The sequence below is a fragment of the Anomaloglossus baeobatrachus genome, chromosome 3 (genome assembly GCF_048569485.1).
Source record: "Anomaloglossus baeobatrachus isolate aAnoBae1 chromosome 3, aAnoBae1.hap1, whole genome shotgun sequence".
NCBI lineage: Eukaryota > Metazoa > Chordata > Amphibia > Anura > Aromobatidae > Anomaloglossus > Anomaloglossus baeobatrachus.
This window is the reverse complement of record NC_134355.1, coordinates 506939406-506958473: the sequence shown is the minus strand read 5'-3', so window position 1 is coordinate 506958473 and position 19068 is coordinate 506939406.

Genomic DNA, 19068 nt, shown 5'->3' with positions numbered 1-19068 from the left:
TACACAAGTTCGTCTTAAGTTGGCAATACCCCACATGTGACTGAGCATTAATGTTTGGCCACACAGCATGGTTTGGGACTGAAGGAGCACCATTTGAATTTTGGAGCAGAGATTTTTAGAATAAGTAACAGAAAAGCAGAAACTCTCTCAAGTGACCACATCTTGAAAATTACACACCGCCAGTTCACAGGCCAGATGGGAATTCAAAATGACTTTGTCTGCCTCATTACAGTAAATTCTCCATTGGGAATTTTGTCTAAATCATATTTTTCAGAGATTTATACATAAACCCAGAAGTAAGCGCTCAGTACAGAGCGCAGGATAAATGTGACCTGAGCCTTAAGGCCGCTTTACACGCTGCGATGTCGCTAGCGATCGCACCCGCCCCCGTCGTTTGTGCGTCATGGGCAAATCGCTGCCCGTGGCGAACAATATTGCTAGGACGCGTCACACATACTTACCTTCCTAACAACGTCTCTGTCGCTGTCCCTCTTTTTTAAGGGGGCGGTTCGTTCGGCGTCTCAGCAACGTCACTCAGCGGGCCACCAATTGAAGCGGAGGGGCGGAGAGCAGCAGAGTCTCCTTTGAGGCCTTGCACAAATGGTGTGCTAAGAACTGTAGCAAAGCAATCGAGTTTTGTTGGGCTTCTTCTAAGAGTGACAGTGGGGGTGGGTCATTTTCCAAGGTTCTAGTACAGTAGTCATGGCTTGACTGAACATGGAGGGACTGTTCTGCGCACCTTGAGACATCACAGTCCATGTGTATTGTTGGCCCTCATATGTGAAGGCAAAAAAAGTACCGGCTGTCAGGATGTAATGGTATACCGAAGAAAGCATTGGTCAAGTCAATTACTGTGAATCAAGAGGAGATAGGCAGGATGGATGACAGGAGTGTGTGAGGATTAGGCACAATTGGGGTGTGCAGGACTGTAGCTTCATTAACTGCATTGAGGTCGTCACCATCCTGAATGTAGGCGGTTCTCCTGTAGGTGGTTCTTCATCTTTTTCTTAAAAAGGAAACAATGGGATATTGCAAAGCGATTTGGTGAAGATGACTGTTCTGTTCTTGAGATACTGCGTTAGACTTGAACAACGGACATGGACACTGGAAAAGGGTGTCTCTATAGTTTATTTGGTAGTCTAGTGTTACAAGCTGTAACTGCTTATGTATAGACTCTCAGAGATTTGAGACAAAGCATTGGACTCAAGTCTGTACATGGGCTTTCTCTCTATAGAACTTTTCCACCAACTCTCCTTTTCCCTCGACCATGTCCTGCGGGTGAAACAGTCTGGTGTGTTAGCTGTTCCTTTGACTAATCACGCTGTTGGTCACGGAACTATTCTCCTGAATGAAAGGTCTGCAAATAAGCTATAGTAACCTCGAATCCGGGATCATACCATAGGATCGTCTGAGGGGTTCTGGCTGTGATGTCTGTAGGGGCTGTTGTTATTTTCTGTGTGGGTGCTACTTCATTTGTGGTTCCCCCTGCAACAACATCCTCCTCAGATGTTCCATCTCCGGCAGTGAACAGGCCAGCTGGAGGTACTAAAATGGCCGCTAAAACGGAAGTAGGTGTTGGCTGAGTGCCATCTAGATTCAGGACCAGGAATAGGGAAGTTAGTTTTCAACTGCATTTTGTGTCAGACAGATCCAACCCTCTACTCTGAGACCAGGTGATAGGGCAGAGGGTAATGCTTGCGTATGGGTCTAGGAGCAGCAACTTCCACAACTTCCACCAGAACTATTTTCTCAGACGTTGCATTTTACATATACTTACCAGATTCAGAATCACATTCTTAACTTCCATTGCCATTCTATACCACGCCTCAGGGTGTTGTAAAAGATTCTTGCTCAATATCACATGCTTTCCATTCTTTCTCATCTAATCTCCCCCTGGGGCAGCCATTCCTGCCACCCTGTGGAGAATTTTCTATGTTTTCAACATGCTTCTTACTTTCTCTCTCTCTTACCAACTCCTTTACGCTAAACTTGCTGGGTGCCGACTGATCTGAACCTATTTAACTGGTTATCAAATCCTAAAGCTAACACTTCACTTTTTGCCATTCAACATAACTCTTAGGCTTTTCTTGGTTCCTCCTACACTGGAACCCACCAATGCTCACTGGGTTATACAGATGTCTGGACTCAATTTCACTCAACCACAATCCCACAGGGTCAAGTGAACCTATCAGCACAACATGAATATACAATGTAAACACTAACAGAGCAGTGGTCACATATATGAGGGGCATATCTAGGGAGGCAGGCGGGGCAATTGGGCTGGCGGTGGTGCCTTCCTGGTGGCTACAGTTTTCTGCTCTCCGTATTGGGATTCAGCTGTTCTCTGACCCAGCAGTCAAGCTGACAGCTGGCTCAGATTAGGTGCCACACACCAACTCCCAGAAATTAATTGTATTCACATCTTTTAGATGCACGTACAATTGAACCCCTTACTTTCAGCACTTCCAAGTAAAGGTGATGTCAGCAGCGTTTATCTGCTCATGCTGCTGTCATCACTCTCCGACACTGCATAGGTATGAAGAACATTGGTATGGCAAGCGCTCCACTGGAGCTGAACAAACTGAAGTTTTATTGTATTTTGGGGGGAATATGAGGAGACAATATGGAAAGCAAGAGGGGTAATGCATGCAGAAACAGTATTTGGAGGGGAGATGTATGAGAAGATAGTATTGAACGTGGGTGGAAATGTGTAAGGATACAATATGGTGAGAGAGGAGTGGGATGAATGCAGACACAGTATGGGGAGTGAGAGGGTAATGAGCGAGAAAACAGTATGATGAGTGATAGTGGGGGAATGAGTGTGGAAATAGTAAGGGGAGGGGGGATGTATAAGGAGACAGTTGGAGAGTAAGGGGAAAATGTGTCATGAGACAATGTATACAGCAGGTGTGATAGGTGCAAACACAGTATGAGAAATAGGGAGATGGGTGATGAAACAGTATGACTGAGGGGGGAATGGGTGCAAAAACAGTATTGAGAGGGGGATTTATGAGGAGAAAGTATCGAGAGTTAGGGAGGAATCTGTGAGAAGTCAGTATGGAGAGGAATGGGATAAATATATAAGAAGACAGTATGGTGAGAGGGTTGACGTATGAGGAGACAGTATGAAAGAGAAGGGAATTGTGGCAGGAAACTTAAGGAGAATTGTGATGATACATTTTGAAGGCAAAAGGTGTGAGGGGGCACTGAAAAGAAACTGGGTAGTGTGGGGGATATAGAGAGGAGGTTGCAGGGAAATACAGTGTGAGGGAATACCAAAGAGGGGTAAGAAGCCGAGGAAAGCGAGTATGATGAGCAGGCACAGTATAGAGAATGGACAGCATAGGGGGACACAGTGTGCACAGGGTACACATTTGTCTATTTGTGTGGGTTTAACCACTCCTGTCCATTCCTCCCCTGGGGTGGGGGAGAGCGGGTATTAGAGCAGAACTAGCCAGGAGCAGGACTAGGTTGGCAGACCTCTTCACCATCAGAAGTATCTCTGGAATAAAGGACAGCTAAAGTCCGCTAGCCTGAGGGACAGTCAGGACAAGATGAAGAATAAAGGAAAGAAAATGACTCCAATCGCAGAAAATTACATCTCTCAAATGCCATGATGTAAAAGTTATTTATGATACTGACTAATTCTCATCAATACTGTGCTTCCTTTATCTTCTGCAGTCTGATGATGACTGATGACAACTGCCAATATTTCCTTACCATTTTTACATACTGGAAGTTGTAAGTTCATGCAATACAAATGTACGGTATAAGGGGCTAAAAAGACATTGCAATTGATGTACCATGTACTGATGGTGGTTCTGGTACTGAAATCATGCACAAATGTTGGTGCTAGTGATGAAATCGTGTACTGACTTTTTTTCAGATAACGTATTTATACGTTCAGGTGGTTTGGGTAATTTATTCATTTACTGATGGTGAATCTAGTGATGTATTCATGTACTGGTGGTTCTGGTGATTTGTTCATGTACTGATGGTGGTTCTACTAATTTTATCATGTAATGACTTTAGTTCCGATTAATTATTCATGTTTTCATGGTGATTCTGGTAATGTATTTCTGTACTGATAGTTGTTTTGGTGAAGTTTTCATGTACTAATAGTGGTTCTGGTGATGTATTCATGTAATGATGGTAGCTTTGGTAATTTATTTATGTTATATTGGTAGGTATGGTGATGTATTGGTATACCGATGGTGTTTCTAGTTATGTATTCAAGTTCTGATGGTAGTTTTGGTGATGTATTTATATACTGATGGTGGTTCTGGGGATGCCTTTCTGTACTGATGAATGTTGTGATGCTGTGTTTCTGTACTGATAGGGGTTCAATTGATGATTTTCTGTACTGCTGATGGTTCTAGTTGGTTCTGATCCTCTACATGTTACAATTCATAACTTGTAAGATTACATGATACATATTAAGTATTGTGCTGTCTGATAAGTTAAGGGTTACAATGTTTTACTCTGTGTTAGGAGCATTAAAGGGGTTGTTCAAGTCTGTGATGAAAGTCTGCAGTCATGCTATGTGAATGAAGACTCCCGAATTCTCACAGCGGTGCACTTAACACTCTCAGGATTTTCTGGTGCCAGTGGTGAGAGCAAAAGGTGATGAAACTGAAATTGATAATTTGCATACATGCACTTGCATGCTGATTAGAAATATGTGGCCTCGATCAGTACAAGTGAATTGAATGAGACCAGACATGTCAAGTCAGAATCTCGTCAGAAGTGTGTAAATTGCATACTTGCACTCACATGACCATCCACTCTTGCCACCCACACGGGAGAATCCTGAAAGTGTGCAGTGCACGTGCTGTGAGAATTTAGAAGTATGCAGACTCCTAGAGTTACTGCAGACTTTCATAACAAACCTGAACAATTCTTTATATATAAAATTTAAAAGGTTATCCTCTATCCTCTACTTTTACATTGATGGTCTATCTATAGGACAGGTCATCAATATCTGATTGGTCAGAATCAAACACCAAGCACCACTGCCAATCAGATGTTTTTGGTCGGAAATGCTCAGTTCCCAAGCTGCCCCGTCATTTGATAGCAGCCACAGCCAGTGGCCACTTCACATTCAAATCCATTAAACTCAATAGGCCATCAATGTAAAAGTAGTGGATAACCCTTTTTAGCACTGTAGCATGCCCAATCCTAACAGCATTAAGGTGTGCTGGAAAGAAAAAGTGGCACAAAATAGGGTCTAATCCCAGATAGAGGATAAGGGAGTGTGTATGAAATTGCTCACCTGGATGGGTTGTGAAAAGTCAAAACTGCTATTGCTGGCATGCACAGGACGGCTGCTGCGGCCCCTAAACCAGTGTAACACATTAGCTGGAGAAGATAAGGTAAAAGCACTGTGCTGCCTTGGAAAGATGAGACCATCAGGATGACTGGAATGTGATTTATTTAAACGTGTTTCAGAGATGCGATATGTTCTTCTTCAGGAGATTCACAATGTACATGGCTGAGGGGTTCATGAGGGCCATATAGTATATAGACAACTGATATTTGAAAAAAGGAGCGCAGATGCCGGACCAGTCATATGATCCAGCATATGTTAAAAATCTTTAGAGAAAACAATAAATTACATGTTTACATTAAAAACAGAGTAATCATAACGGTAAAAGAAGAAAAATGTGTAAAATGTTTGAAATGAAGGCTGGTTTTGTGCAAAAATAAAAAATAAAAAACTCCACAAAAATATAGGATTCAAGCCCGTATAAGATATACTATCTTGCACAAGGAGTTGAGGTGTATCAGTGATGTGCGCTATATCACATACTGATCATATGGGGATGATGACATCGTGAGGATTTGAAAATTGTAGCAGAGCTTCATGTTATTAGAAAGTACATAAAACATGCCATGTAGTCAAAGCACTATAGATGTTAATATACATTTATATATGAATTAATCATTACAGGAGTGATGCTCTGTGAGTTTTACCATGTAAAACCACTTTCATATAAAAATGGTAAGCAAGATTAATAAAATGCAGACAGCGAACAAACAGTGTACAAAGGAGACTACAGGGTTAATAATAAACCCTGCATGTTGTGATTTTCCTGAAGAAGGAGATATCTTATCTCTGACACACCATTGAAATAAATCACATCCAGTCATCCTGATGGTTTCATCTTTCCATGGCAGTGAGGTGCTTCAACCCTGTCTTCTCCAGCCAATTTGTTACAATCCTAACAGCATGTAAGACACTCACTGTCAGGATTCAGCTCTGCTTGCTGGTTGTAGCAGACATCACATGACCACTCATGTGAGTTTACAGTCACGTCACATCTAGCATTTATTCCTGCTTCTCTCAATGAAGCAGGGGCAGTGGTTTTTCACAGAGCATTAAGAGAATTATGAAGAGCAGCTGGACGGCACGTGACTGTAAGTACGCAAATGTCATATGAGTGGTCAAATCACAAATACTCTAACCACTTGAATGCAAGGGGGCAGTAGGCGCCAGACTGAATTCTTGCCCCAGAAAAACTAGATCTGCCTGTGTCACATATGAACACTATGTATCCATTAACACTCCTGATACAGGACCTCTTGTTATGCTCGCCGGGCGAGCAGAGATGTTAGTGAACTCACTGGGCCGCAGAACACAGAAAACCCAGAGGGGCTTGGCTACGAACTTGAGCCTGGGCTTCTCCAGAGCCCCTAATGGTGAGGGAGTTACGCTGCAGGTATCAGTCTAGGTGCCACTCAGGAAGACTTGTGTCACGTTGACTGGCTCCAGTGGTACAGGGGCGACAGTCTCTTGCAATAGATTGCAACAGCAGCAGGTGTAGAGAATCCGTCCGGGATGGATGGATGGATGATACTGTGCCACCCCCGTGGAAGCAACCGAGCTGCTCGGATCCGGGTTCTCTGTGGCTCGAGGGTCTCTGGACCCGGGGTTCGTATGGCCACTCGAATGAAAAGGGGGGTATTTACAGGGGAGTTGTAGTTTGTGACGCCACCCATGGTGTGTGGTCTTTGGAGTACCACTGCTGCCGTTGGGAGTACCCGGGGGTGATGGAGCAGGGGCAGCAAGGTGTGGTAACTCTCCACGGGTAGGGGGTGCTCCGGGCACTCGGTGAGGGGGTGCCGTGGGGATGCAGGGGTCAATCTCGTACTCACTCAGTTCATAGGCAGACACTGACAACCAGGTAAACCAAGTCTCTGGTTACCACTGCCGCTGAGGGGAGCTCGTCCGGGTCCTGTCTCCAAGTGGTGCTGCCTGGTGATCCATGACCTGCCTCCTGGCACTTAGTTTTGACTTCAACTTGATGGTCCGGTAGCATGGAACTAGCTGGGCGGTTTCCTTGACTGGAGACTACCCTTCCTGTGGTTGTTCCTTCGTGGTGAAAGACCTGGCTAGTTTCCTGCCAGTGTTGAGAAACATGTGATGGTGTCTCCGCGGCATTCTTGTTTTGCATATTTTCCCAGGGGGCCTTGTTCTAGTGCCACTGTGTTGAGAAACACGTGATGGTGTCTCCGCGGTGTTGGATGTTGATCTCCCCGAGGTCAACCATCTTTACCTATGTAGTCTTCTACTAGGCATTCCTCCCACTAGCCAGATTCCTACTCCACACTGATGAGGGGAAAATACCCCGAAACAGCTGTCTGTGGATGGATACCATGTTTTGGCATAGGCAATGTCCTTGACTGGAGACTGCCCTTCCCGTGGTTGTTCCTTCCCGGTGAAAGACCTGGCTAGTTTCCTGGCAGCGTTGAGAAACATGTGATGGTGTCTCTGCAGCTTTCTTGTTTGCATATTTCCCAGGGGGCATTGCTCTAGAATCACTGTGTTGAGAAACACGTGATGGTGTCTCCGCGGTGTGGATGTTGATCTCCCTAAGGTCAACCATCCTTGCTTATCCAAACCGGTGATAGGGCTAGGCTGGTGGCCATCCTACTCGACAGGTCTGAGCACCTCGCCACAATCCCCTGCGACTGGGAGTCCGACTCCTCTAGGCCCAGAGCACTTATTTCAGGAGCCACCACTCCCGACTTCCTTTGAGCTCCTCTCAGCTCAAGGGCTACTTCCAACTCCTTCTCCACTCACAGCCAGACTCTACTCTCTACACTCCTCACCTCCCCTCCCTGACCCCCCCAGATGGGCGACTCTATCCCACTCAAGCCGTCCACTGGTGTGTCACGTGGGTGTGGAGCAGGTTGTCTCTAGGATTTGATTTGCTGTTGGATGCAACACCACTTAAGTAGGGACCCAGAACCAAGAGGGAGGCGGAATACTGCACGGAAGGGCAGCTTGTGCTGCCTATGACGACCTGATAGTCCAGGGGCGTCACAATACAGCAGCGGCGTCTGGCGTGGATACTTGTAAGACAGGTATCATGCAAGTCGGCCAGTGTGGATACTTGTAAGACAGCTATCATGCAAGTTGGCTGGCGTGGATACTTGCGGTAGCAGGGGATGATTCTTCATGGCAGCTGATATTGTGGTAGGCATCTTACAGCAGCAGCGGTTAGGAATACAGCAGCAGCACTCTGTAATGCAAACAGATATCAGCAAACAGAACTAGCACAATCAGCGGCAGCAGCAAAGTGCTAGGGGACCTGAGAACTAGCAACATATTAGACTTGATGTCCAGGCATCACTGATAGGGCAGAGGTGCCTTAAGTACCTGTGGCTTTCCAGCTGACCTGGGAGGTACTTCCAGGTTAAAAGGTCAAAGGCCCTTTAAGAAAGGGGGCATTTACCCGGGCACGCCCTATGGGCAGAGACTAGGAGTACAGATGCTCCGGAGGGCAGCAGCATGGAATGGGGACAGGACCACCCACCCAGGATGCCTAGACAGGTGAGGAAACTAATATCCTTGCTGTGGGAGGGGAGCAGGAGAGTTCAAGTATCCTGGCATGGGCGTTACACCTTTATTCACATGATTAGTGGGGGTCAGACTCCCACCACTCATACATTTCCTGTGAATGGCTGATAATTGTGGTGGGGGGGTAACCGCCTTTAAACTACTATGACCAGAATTAAACTACAAACTGGATATTACAAATTTTCGGATAAACCTTGAAAATGTCTTCTAGGAAACTACACTAGCCAGAAGGAACAATGTAACTGTTGGCTATGATATCTTTTTTTAAGTGTCTAATGTCAAATGCTTTGCTGTAGATTCAGACAAATGTATACCTCACCAATATTGGCAGCCCAGTTTATGTGTCTTGTCTACAGGTAATTCCACAGCAGCACTTACACATCAACAAGCAAGGTCACCAAGGGTCAGGAGCTAACATCAAAAACTAAATGAAAGAACGACAATTCTATTATGATGAAAACCCTCATTTAGCACAAGAAAAGACAGGCTGAGTAATAGGACGGGGTCTGACAGAGACTGGGGCATTCACTTAAAAAAAACGGCTATTAGTTTATGTTTGAATTGAAGAACATGGTTTTTAAATTGCTTAGCTGCACGTGTGGTTGTAAAGAATATGAGAAGTCTCCAGATTGGTGCACTTTATGAAAGGGGAAACCAGATTGTAACCACAAGAATCGGTATTAACGTTAACTACGACTTCATTTCTGGGCGTTGACTATATAAAGCTTTACAATTATTTATAACATCATCTCAGCAACTTAAGATGTTTGCAGAGCTCAGCATTGAACACCAATTTACAATTGATTTATAAATACACTGATAATCCATAACAATAAAAATACTTAAGCTTGGTATTATGTACATCCCCATTGAGGCATGAACTTCACAAGACCACTGAAGGTGTCCTGTGATATATTGCACCAGTGTAAATTGAGAATTGAGGTCTTTGTGATTGTGACCTGATTTGCCAGTCCATTCCACAAAGTATCAATTAACCCCTTCACCCCACGGCTATTTTCCGTTTTTCGTTTTTATTCTCCCCTTCTTACAAGAGCCAAAACTTTGTTACTTTTCTGTTAATACAGCCATGTGAGGGCTTGTTTGCTGCAGGACGGCTTGTACTTTTGAAAGACATAATTCATTCTGCCCTATATTGTACTGGAAAACGGGAAAAAATTCCAAGTGTGGTGAAAATTCCCAAAAAAGTGCAATTGCACGATTGTTTTTTGTTTTGTTCTTTTAATGTACCATGTTCACTATATGGTAAACCCGGCAATATGATTCCCCAGGTCAGTACGAGTTGTATATGTAAAGTTTTACTTTTAACTCAGTGGTGAAAAGTATCCAGAATTTTATAAAAAAAAAAAAAAAAGAATTCCAATTTTGTCGTCATATTCCAAGACCCATAGCTTTCTAATTTTTCTGGATCTGGGGCTCAGGGATAGCTTATTTTTAGCGCCTTGAGCTGACATTTTTAATCATACCCTTTTTGGGGAGATACAATTTTTTTATTACCTGTTATTTCATTTTAATACACGTAATTCTGGCATTTTGATTTTTTTCTTCCTACGCCCTTTACTGATGAGATGGACTCACTTTATATTTTGATAGATCGTGCATCACATCAAAGGGAGAGAGGGAGAGGTTATTAAGGGGTTAAATTAAGATTTGTGGAATTTGAATGCCAAGTCAATACTTTAATCTCTTTGTTGTGTTAAGTAAACCATTTCTGAGAATTTTTTACAGTGTGGCAGGGCACATTATCCTGCTGAAGCAGGCCACTCTCATTTAGAAAATCCATAGCCATTAAAGGGGTTATCCACTACTACAACAACCCCTTCTGGCTCCACATCTTTCCCCCAGGTAAAATAATAAAGACTCTACTCTCTTCCTGTACCAGTGCCCTTCCAGCGATGTCTAGGACCGCACTGCCCAGGCTCACATGTGGTTGTGATGTCACGCGAGCCCCGCTTCCATTCAGCTCTGGATTCTTTCTCTCCACCTTCGAAACAAACGAACAGATAGTGAGAGCAGCCACAGCATTCACTTCCTGTTGATTAAGCCATTTGGTTTAAAGGCAGGAAGACAGAAGCCGGTGCTGATTGGGCAAGGGGATCTTGTGACGTGACAACCCGATATGAGCCCTGGCACTGTGATCCTGGACACAACTGGAAATGCGCCGGTATGGGTACTGATTATGACCCGCCCACACCGGGGCCTGGGGGGACTCGTTACCAGGCAGCGGTTCTGCTCCTGTGGCGCCGTGGTGGCGTGGCCCGGCTCTGTGACCCCGGCGGTGTCGTTTAACAAATAGGAAGGGGATGATGACAGTTTATTCGAGATGCCATCTGTGGTATACGGTAAGTTAGGTGCTGCCGCTGTGGGATGGGGACCTCTGGGGCAGATGGTGACGCAGCTTAGATGGTGCAGTTCTCCACAGGTAGAGCTGGGCCCAAGGGCAGATGGGGGTGGTAGTAGTCTTTGATGGCGGGCGCAGGCGAAAAACGGAGCGACACAGGGATGCAGTCTCAGGGTTTTTACTCACTGTTGCAGGTTCCAAGGTAACACAACATGCCAGTGACCACCTTTGGAGTGCTGGGGTTTCACTGTGATGGGCTCTAGCCAATCCTGGGATAGTTCGGAGGTTGATTCCGGTACACCCTTCTTATGTGTACCTTCCCTGGCCTTCTTCCTGCACTTTGTTTGCCCTCCTGCCTTGCGCCCTCACACACTGAATGCTGTGCCAGTGTCTGTGGACCCTGTTTGGTGGCATGAAGCTCCATCCCTTGGTCCTTTTGGGTCATCTTCCAGCGAATTTGTGTGTGGATGTGGCTTTGGTGCTTGCAGTCACCTCAGCCACTTGCTAGTGGAGTACGTAGGTTCTTCTCCTCTAGCCTAGGAACCAGTCACCAAGTTATGACCAAGTCCTTCCACCTGTAGATTATATGTGGAACAAGGCCACGACAGGTTATGGCACTCCCGTGGTCTCATGGACCCCTTCTGTCTGTGTCGGGGCCGAGCGATTCCAGCTGCAGGCCACAGGTCTTCGCTCCTCCACTGCTCCTCTCCTTTTCTTTGTCCACACTCCACTACTGTGTGTGTCCTCACTCAAACGACTCCACCCCCGCTGTCCTGGCTTCGGGTATAACACGCCCTTGTCATGTCTGGTGTGGTGTTGCTGAGTGAGAGTGTTGTGCATTGTGTGACCTCCTCCATACCCAGGATGGAATACCACATCTCTGGATGAGGTGCAGTACCTCTGTGGCGACTGAAGCCTCAAGTGCGCCACAAGTATAAGCTATAATATTGTACCTGGGGGAAACGTGAAATCAGAAGGGGTTGTCCAAGTGGTGGGCAACCCAATAAAGCTGGGCATCTAGCCTGCATCAATGTGTAGATAGGTGGTATGTGTTATGGTAACATCTACGTGTGTGCTAGGACCAACTTTTCCCAGCAGATTTGCACTCTGCCTCTGGTGATTTTCCTACTTCCCATGGTATAATCTTATTGCCAGGTAAGTGAAACACCTGGTCGTCTACGTACAGTGCCTTGCAAAAGTATCCGGCCCCCCTTGAATTTTTCAACCTTTTCCCACATTTCAGGCTTCAAACATAAAGATAAAAATTTTAATGTTATGGTGAAGAATCAACAAGTGGGACACAATTGTGAAGTTGAATGAAATTTATTGCTGTTTTTAAACGTTTTAAAAAAATAAATACTGTAACTGAAAATTGGGGCGTGCAATATTATTCGGCCCCTTTAAGTTAATACTTTGTAGCGCCACCTTTTACTGCGATTACAGCTGCAAGTCACTTGGGGTATGTCTCTATCAGTTTTGCAGATCGAGAGGCTGAAATTCTTGCCCATTCTTAACTTTGCAAATAGCTCGAGCTCAGTCAGGTTGGACGGAGAGCATTTGTGAAAAGCAGTTTTCAGTTCTTTCCACAGATTCTCGATTGGATTCAGGTATCGACTTTGACTTGGCCATTCTAACACCTGGATACGTTTATTTGGGAACCATTCAATTGTAGATTTTTCTTTATTTTGGGATCATTGTCTTGTTGAAAGAGAAATCTCTGTCCCAGTCTTAGATCTTTTGCAGACTCCAACAGGTTTTCTTCAAGAATGGTCCTGTATTTGGCTCCATTCAGCTTCCCATCAATTTTAACCATCTTCCCTGTCCCTGCTGAACAAAAGCAGGCCCAAACCATGATGCTGCCACCACCATGTTTGACAGTGGGGATGGTGTGTTCAGGGTGATGATCTGTGTTGCATTACACCAAACATATTGTTTGGCATTGTGCCCAAATACTTCGATTTTGGTTTCATCTGACCAGAGCACCTTCTTCCACATGTTTGGTGTGTCTCCCAGGTGGCTTGTGGTGAACTTTAAACAAAACGTTTTATGGATATCTTTGAGAAATGGCTTTCTACTTGCCACTCTTCCATAAAGGCCAGATTTGTGCAGTGTACGACTGATTGTTGTCCTATGGACAGACTCTCCCACCTCAGCTGTAGATCTCTGCAGTTCATCAAGAGTGATCATGGGCCTCTTGGCTGCATCTCTGATCAGTCTTCTCCTTGTTTGAGATGAAAGTTTGGATGGACGGCCCGGTCTTGGTAGATTTGCAGTGGTATGATACTCCTTCGATTTCAATATGATCACTTGCACGGTGTTCCTTGGGATGTTTAAAGTTTTGGAAATCTTTTTGTAACCAAATCCGGCTTTAAACTTCTCCACAACAGTATCACGGACCTGCCTGTTGTGTTCCTTGGTCTTCATAATGCTATCTGCGCTTTAAACAGAACACTGAGACTATCACAGAGCAGGTGCATTTATACGGAGACTTGATTACACACAGGTGGATAATATTTATCATCATCAGTCATTTAGGACAACATTGGATCATTCAGAGATCCTCAATGAACTTCTGGAGTGAGTTTGCTGCACTGAAAGTAAAGGGGCCAACTAATATTGCACACCCCACTTTTCAGTTATTTATTTTTTTAAAAAAAGCAAAAAATTTCGTTCACCTTCACAATTGTGTCCCACTTGTTGATGATTCTTCACCATAACATTAACATTTTTATCTTTATGTTCAAAGCCTAAAATATGGGAAAAGGTTGAAAAATTCAAGGGGGCCAAATACTTTCACAAGGCACTGTAAATGTAATTTATCAGAACAAGACACTTTATTTCTTCCTTAATGGTCTAGTTATAAAGCTCAAGTGCCCGTTGTAGGCACTTTTGGTGGTGGGGTAACTTCTCAAAAAGAAGGACATGACACCATTCTAAACAAATATGTGATACCTCTGACTATAACCAAGTCAAAAAGCCCAAAAGGATATTCAAAGGAGACAATTTAACCAAAGCATATTAAATTTTATTCAGCAAAAAGGATTAAAATTACATGACCACACAGACATTTAAATGAAAACGAGAAAAGGTCTCTTAAGTGGGCTTTACACGCTACGATATCGTTTATGTTTTATCATCGGGTTCACGTCATTAGTGACGCACATCTGGCATCATTAATGATATCACAGCGTGTGACACTTTTGTGCGATCTAAAACGATCGCAAAAGCGGGCAAAATCGTTTGCCTCGGAGAGGTCGTCCTAAAACAAAAAATCGTTTACTTCTCATTAGCGATGCTGTTCCTCGTTCCTGCGGCAGCACACATAGCTGTGTGTGACACCGCAGGAGCGAGGAACATCTCCTTACCTGCCTCCACCGGCTATGCGGAAGGAAGGAGGTGGGCGGGATCTCGCTCATCTCCGCCCCTCCGCTTCTATTGGACGCCTGCCGTGTGACGGCGCTGTGACGCCGCACGACCAGCCCCCTTAGAAAGGAGGCGGATCGCCGGCCAGAGCGACGTCGCAGGGCAGGTAAGCCGTGTGATGGGTGTGCGCGATTTTGTGCGCGACGGGCAGCGTTGTGCCCGTGTCGCACAAACAATGGGGGAGGGTACGCACGCTAGCGATATCGGTACCGATATCGCTATCGTGTAAAGCCCCCTTTAGTGTCTTAGGGAGCACAAACACCAGATGGCAGCACAATAAAAATATTATTCAAATTGGATGTTTAGGATACCTTAATAACTCAACCAAGGTCTGCAATTACTATGCTAATTTATGATAGCTTTTGTTCAAAACATATCACTGGTTGTCATTCTCAACAATCCAATAAATGTATACAGAAAAAGAGGCATAATCATTAAATCAAGACAATTGTCTATTGGTATGGTAAATACCTGCCAAGGTAAAAAATCAGACCACTCAGTGAAATGAAGATGCAGCAGCAGCACCTTGATAGAGGATATCATCTAAAAGCACAATTAGATAGAATATTTAAGAGGATAATAGAGTGACATACCGATGTGATCTGTAGCCCCACACACCACTACAACTATCGTTTCAGGATAGGTTCATCAGGGAGTGGTGTAGGGGGGTTGAGAAGAGTTATAAATGCCCAAAAATCTGCTGTAGCTATTAATTAGGAAACCGCTTCTTACCGGACGCTGTGTAGTGTGGACGCAGGATGCCATCGCCGAGACAGGAAGTGAGCAGGCGTACACCAAGAGCGACAATGTCGCTGTTGATGACGTCGACGCACCACCAGGCCGAGGAGAGGGCATCGCGCATGCGCACCACAGCATCACTGTTTCCAGCTGTGATATAAACATAGCGGGCGCCATTTTAGTGTAGACCGTGATAGTGCTGTGCATGCTTCCATATAGATCAGTGGAAAGGCTCCATATTGTAGAAAATAGTTTCAATTGCTCAGACTGCACATTATACCAGAAGGTCCAACATACAAGGACTGATCTCTGTTAGTAATGACTCTATATAATATATGCTTTTTACTTTTTGTATTGAATTATGGAAATAAATTAACTTTTTCATGATATTCTAATTTGAGATACAGGTAAAATATATCTTTGTACCGTGTTAGCCAGTAGAGATAAAAAATTGTTTAAAAGAACTGAAGTCCTCAGTGGTTGATACCTTTTAATGGCTAACTGAAAAGATGGTAATAATAGCAAGCTTTTGAGACTACTCAGGTCTCTTTTGTAGGCTCAATAAAAGAGCCTGAAAAAGAGACCTGAGTAGTCTCGAAAGCTTGCTATTATTACCATCTTTTCAGTTAGCCATTAAAAGGTATCAACTACTGAGGACTCTCAGTTCTTTTAAACAATTTTCTAATTTGAGATGCATTTGTATAACCTCATATGTTTATGAGTAAGTCCGGGCATTGCGGTCTGTGTATTGACTGAAAATTATGCCCAAGAGTTGTGTTGAGACAGCATGAAGCATTCATCCCACTACTGGGCAAATTACTGTTATATATATTGAACAGCAATATCATTACATAATACCAAATTACTGTTATTCTGACCAATTAAGCAAGTTGAAGATGACACATTTCCATTGTAATTTAGGAAAAACAAATATTTTCAGCTTTTACATTTTAAAATAACAAAACAGAAAAAAGGCCACTGCAACAATTTAGACACCCTTGGAGATTTGTGTGTTCAGATAACTTTGACGAAGGTTTCAGACCTTAATTAGGCTGTTATGGCTATGGCTTGTTCCCTATCACTGTTAGGAAAGGCCAGGTGAGGCAAATTTCACAGCTGTATAAAAACTCAGCCTCCTCTAACCTTGTGCCAAAAAACAGCAGCCATGGTTTTTTTAAGCAGCTGTCTAGCACTCTAAAAATAAAAATGGTGGAGGCCCACAAAGCAGGAGGACGCTATAAGAAGATAACAAAGCGTTTTCAAGTTTCCTTTTCTTCAGTTTTAAATGTAATTAAGATATGGCAGTTAATCATTCCCACATGCCAGTTTTCTGACTTAAAAAAAGTTGAAAGTAATGGTGTATGTGCAAATATGGGTTCTTTTAAGCAGCTGCCGAGCTCTCTGAAAATTAAAATGGTGGAGGCCCACAAAGCAGGAGACGGCTATATAGATAGCAAAGCATTTTCAAATGGCCCTTTCTCAGTTTCAAAATGTAATTAAGAAATGGTAATTAACAGGAACAGTGGAGGTCAAGATAAGCAAATGTTCCGTGAGAGCTGCTGGTAGGATTGCTAGAGAGGCTAAACAGAACCTCCACATGACTGTAGAAGACCTTCAAGAGGATTTAGCAGACACTGGAGTTGTGGTACATTACTCTACTGTTCAGATACACATGCACAAATATGGCCTTCATGGCAGGGTCATCATGAAAAAATTTCTCCTGCGTCCTCACCATAAAATTCAGCATCAGAACCATGCAAAAGAACATCTAAAAAAAGCCTCATGCATTTTGGAAACAAGTCCTGTAAACCGATTAGGTTAAAATAGAACTCTGGCCACAATAATCAAAGATATGTGTGGACACAGAATTTCAGGAAAAGAATATCATGCCAACCATTAAGCATGGGGTGGATCAATCATGCTTTGTGGTTGTGTTGTAGCCAGTGGCACGGGGAACATTTCAATAGTAGAGGGAAGAATGGATTCAATGAAATTTCAACAAATTCCTCATGCAAACATAACAGCATTGGTAAAAAAAAGCTGAAGTTGTAAAGAGGATGGCTTCTACAAATAGATAATTATCCTTAACACACATCAAAATCCACAATAGACTTCCTCAAAAGGCGCAATCTAAAGGTTTTACAATAGCCTTCATAGTCCCAGGATCTGAATATTATTGACCATCTGTGGCTAGACCTCACAAGACCAGTGTGTGCAAGACGACCCAGAAATCTCACAGAACTGGAAGACTTTTCCAAGGAAGTATGGCTGAATATCCCTCAAGAAAGTATTGAAAGACTCTTGGCAGGCTACAAAAAGCATTTTTAAGCTATAATACTTGCCAAAAGGGGTGCTACTATGTACTAACCATGCAGGGTGCCTAAACATTTTCCTTTTTTGTTACTTTTAACCCCTTCAGCCCCCGGGCACTTTCCGTTTTTGCGTTTTTGTTTTATGCTCCCCTTCTTCCGAGAGGCGTAACTTTTTTATTTTTCCATCAATCTTGCCATATGAGGGCTTGTTTTTTGCGGGGCGAGTTGTACTTTAAAATGGAAGAAGATATATGCTTCCAGCACTCCTTTAAATGCAGACCAAAGAACCTACACACCTGTTCCTGCACGGAAAGTCCAGAGCAATGGTTCCAATGTATACAAGAATTGAAAAAATCCAGCGGAACGCAGGCTTATGTAAAATTTAACTTACGTCTTTATTTTTCCATTTTAAAATATCCACATCGCAGGTGGGATCCACAAGCAAGGCATTTAGAAAATTATTTCATCCAACATGTTTCGACACCAAATAAGGTCATAAAGTCTTATTCATGGATGCACTGAGAAGGTTCTGATACCTCTATATAGCTACTTTAGAATCCCCATCATGCAGTTTGAGCTTGATTAGCTTGATTATCACACATGAGGTATAAACCTGCGCAGAAATGGGGACTCTAATGCTATAATTTGTGAACATATAAACATTAAAAACAATACATGATCATTTTATGAAAGAAACTATACTAAAAAAATATATACATGAATAAATCAATTGTATTGGACAATCATGTCCTGTCTTATATTCAAACCATGTGGAATACGTGTATTTAATTTAAATATCCAAAAGGATTCTCTGTTCAGGACTTTACGTTGGAAATCTCCCCCCCTGGCCATTTGTTGAACTTTTTCTATAGCTCTGAATTTAAAACCAGATATATTACCACCATGACAGATCGTAAAATGTCTAGAAACCGCTGAAGAACCGCATATTTGTGTTTTTCCTATATCTGAGATATGGCGTCTTATGCGGACCTTCAGCGGTCCCACTGTACAGCCCACATACTGTTTCTGGCATGTAATACAGTCTATCAAATATATTACACCCTCACTAATACAATTCAAATGTCTATGAATTTTATATTGTACTCCCGTGGAAAAGGAGGTAAACGTATCTCCCTTCTCCACGTATGTACACACCTTGCAGGGAATATGACCACATCTAAAAAAACCTCTGTATGTTAACCATGTGTATTCTTTCTTTATAGAATTTCTAGAAAAAAAACTGGGAGATAAAATGTTGCCCAGGGTAGTAGCACGTTTAGGTACAAAGCGTATTAGATGTGAATTTATTATTCTAGAAAAAGTGGTATTCTGGTGTAAAATGGGCAAATATTTTTTAATAATTTGTGTAATTT